This window comes from Mya arenaria, chromosome 16 (assembly GCF_026914265.1).
Source record: "Mya arenaria isolate MELC-2E11 chromosome 16, ASM2691426v1".
Taxonomy (NCBI): domain Eukaryota; kingdom Metazoa; phylum Mollusca; class Bivalvia; order Myida; family Myidae; genus Mya; species Mya arenaria.
Genome location: NC_069137.1, coordinates 21491831 through 21495870, shown reverse-complemented (window position 1 = coordinate 21495870; position 4040 = coordinate 21491831).

The following is a 4040-nucleotide window of genomic DNA, read 5'->3' as shown; positions in this document are numbered from 1 at the left end:
TTTGCAAACAGCCATACCTTCACAAGTAATACACAAAATCAAAATCACCCTGTGCACATTCCTACATTTGTCCATTAGACATAGTGTACATACAGCCATACCTTAACTTGTGATGCACTAGGAAACACGAGCTCCATGAGCACCTTTCTAGACCGTTCAATCTGAAACAGTTTACAAACAGTCATACCCGAACTAATGCTAAACATTCTGGCTCTTGCAGGTGAGAACATATGAACCATTCTTCAATTAGTAATCAAATTATTCAAAATTACATGTCCAACAATTTAAAACCAGTGCATTTTTTTAAAACTTTCAGTGGCACCAGAGTTAAGTAAGGACATTTAATTTGTGTTACAAATATATAAAGTAGGAACAGTTAAGATATTTCAATTGTGTTACAATTTATATATTTATTATGAACAAGTTAAATAAGGCATTAAATTTGTGTTACAAATTTTTAATACTTAAACACTTATGCTACAAGACAATTTTGACTGATCCAAGTTTATTCGATTTCAAAAGCTTTTATGTTTTGATTGATATTGATGTATAAAAATGGAATTACTTTGACGATAAACGTATTGAATGAAATTGCACAGTTTTAAGAACTATTTTGGGCACATTTAAATATGGGTACCTTGCGTGCCGATGGGAAACATAGTCGTCCCCCTTTTTTAAAGGAACTTGATAATTTTAAGGAAATTTATCGTGTTAAATAAACAAAGTAACAGGATAAATAGAATACTAGGTTAGTGCCTTACCTATTATTCTCTATATTCCCAGCCAAATAAGGAAATTTTAACTTCGCCATCACATAAAGAATTAGGTTAAAAAACACAAAGGGCAAAGTAAAAGTAAATAAGCAATTTCGTTGAATTGATGTTCCCCGCCTGATTAGGCAAAGTTCATGGATTGGAAAAGAAAAGTAGATGGAATATTCCTATATTAACATGTAAAATGGCTGCAGAGAAATGGACTGTTATGAACGTTGGAAGATTGAGGTTTGCCCTAATTTTTTATCACATATGACCCAGTTTTCTAATTTTTTTATCACATGCGACCCAGTTTTGAACATGTCAAAGAGTTCATTGAGGAAATCAATCTGATCACGTTTCATGAATATTACACCATACATAATGCCTCTAATGTGTTCCAAAGATTTGAGCTAGTGACCTAGAATTTCACCCATGTGACCCACTTTTACAAGCGGTCCATATTTCATCAAGGGGTACATCCTGGCCAATTTAAACATAATCTGACCAATCATTACCATGATAAAATCTCTGACAAGTTTTTCTAAGATTTGACCTAGTGACCTAATTTCTGATCATTTGTGACCCAGTTTTACATGCGTCCAAGAGTTCATCAAGGAAAACATTTTGATTAAGTTTTATGAATATTTGACCATGTATAATGCCTCTAGTTTGGTCCAAAGACTTTTCTAAGATTTGACCTAGTGACCTAGTTTTTGACCCCACTTTAACAAGTGGTCGAGATTTGATCAAGGGGAACATTCTTACCAAGTTTGAACATTTTCTGATCAATGCCTACCAAGACCTTCGATTCGGCGGGGGATAAAAATACTGAGGACAGAGTTATGATTCCTGTGCACTCCATAGCACTTAGTGAAATGTATCTGTATATATATTTTTATATATATATTGAAGTCAATCACATATTGTTCATGTTAAGTTACGTTCAAATAAGTATGAAATAAATAAGTTAATAAAGGGCACTAATTACAAAATACACAATAATGCTACAACCAAAGTTATGGAACCTATGGAACGCACTTCACTCCATAAGATATATCTGTCTGTGGAGTTTGAAATAAAGACCTCAAAGATTTTACAAGTAGAGCTCCATAAATAAAACAATTATGAAAACAAGTGATGTTTGTCAAAGATTATCCCCCCCCCCCCCTGAGCGCAATGTTGTCAGGATTATATGGACAATTAAATGAAATATGCATGGACCGAAATGACAGCTGATTTTATCACTGACATTGGATGCCATAGAGGCAGTTTTAAGATTATGACCAATCAAAGTGTGAGGATAGAGTGTGTTATGACCATGACCTTTGACTCTATGACCTCAAAATCCATAGGAATCATCAGCTGGTCACCAAAAACCTAAATGTCAAGTTTGAGGGCAATGGGTTCAGGTATTGTCAAGTTATCACACACACACTCAAGTTTTTTTCCGTTCAAGGTCACTGTGACCTTGACCTTTGACCCGATGACCCTTAAAATCATAAAGGGTCATCTACAGGTCAGACGCAACCTAAAGTCAAGTTTGAGGGCCATGGGTGCAGGCATTGTCGAGTTATCAATCAAACAAAAAAATTGCATTTAGATCACTGTGTCCTTGATCTTTGACCCGATGACTCCTAAAATCAATAAGGGTCATCTACTGGTCAGGCCCAACTTCCATGTCATGTTTGATGTCATAGTTTCAGGCATTGTAGACTGGGAGAAGATTTGTTACTGTGACCTTGACTATGGCCCGGTGACCCCTTAAGTCATTAGGGGTATCTACTGATCAGGCCCAACCTTCATATCAAGTTTGAGAACCACAGGTCGAGGAATTGTCAAGTTTGCTTTCAAGGTCACTCTCACTTTGACCTTTGACCCCTAAAATCAATAGGGCTCATCTACTGGTCAGGCCCAACCTCCAAATCAAGTTTGAGGGCCATGGGTGCAGGCACTGTTGAGTTATCACTTGGACATCCTTTTATTAGTCAAGGTCACTGTGTCCTTGACCTTTGTCCCAATGATCCCTAAAATCAATAGGGGTCATCTACTGGTCAGGCCCAACCTCAAGGTCAGGTTTGAAGGCCATGGGTGCAGGCATTGTCGCGTTATCAATCGGACAACCTTTATCATTAATTGTCACGGTGACCTTGACCTTTTGCCTGATGACACCCTAAAGAAATAGGGGTCATCTATTGGTCAGGCCCTATTTCCATATCAAGTATGAGGGCCATAGGTGCAGGTAATGTTGTGTTATCCCTCAGACAACCCTTTACCATTCAAGGTCACTGTTACCTTGACATTTGACCCGATGAGACATAAAATCAATAGGGGTCATTTACAGGTCAGGCCCAACCTTCATATCAAGTTTGAGGACCATAGGTCCAGGAATTGTCGAGTTTGCTTTAAAGGTCACTGTGACCTTCACCTTTGACCCCTAAAATCAATCGGGGTCATCTACTGCTCATACCCAACCTCCAAGTCAAGTTTGAGGGCCATGGGTTCAGGCGTTGTTGCGTTATCCCTATAACAACCTTTTACCATTCAAGATCACTGTGACCTTGACCTTTGGCCCGATGACCCCCTTAAACAATAGGGATCATCTACTGGTCAGGCCCAATTTCCATATATAAGTTTGAGGGCCATAGGTCTAGGCATTGTTGAGTTATCACTCGGACACGCTTTAAAAAAAATAACATTAAAGGTCACTGTGACCTTGACCTTTGACCCGATGAGCCCTTAAATCTGTAGGTGTCATCTACTGGTCAGGCCCAACCTTCATGGCAAGTTTGATGACCATACGTTCAGGAATTGTTGAGTTATCACTCGGACAATCTTTGGTCTACCGACGGATCGACCAACAAACCTATCGACAAACCTACATGTGCAAAGCAATATACCCCTCTTCTTCGAAGGAGGGCATAATAAATGAATGGCAATTACTTAATAGATACAGCAGCCAGAGTATGTTTCCTGTGCATTGCTCAATCAGCTATATCTAAATATGACGTTTAATGTCAATACATAAAGGTATTTCAGGTTATGCTCCGGACAAAATAACATATTTGAACATAAACAAAGAGCAAATGCTTAAAATATTGCAGCCAGAGTTAAGGTCACTGTGCAATGCACTTTATCTCAAGGAGATCTATTTGTATGTGATGTTTGAAGTCAATGCCCCACAAGACGTTTCTAGTTTTGCTTTGGATGAAAAGTAAGTATGACAATAAACAAAGGGTATTAATCAAAAACATACTGCACCCAATGAACTATACTTGAAAAATGTAC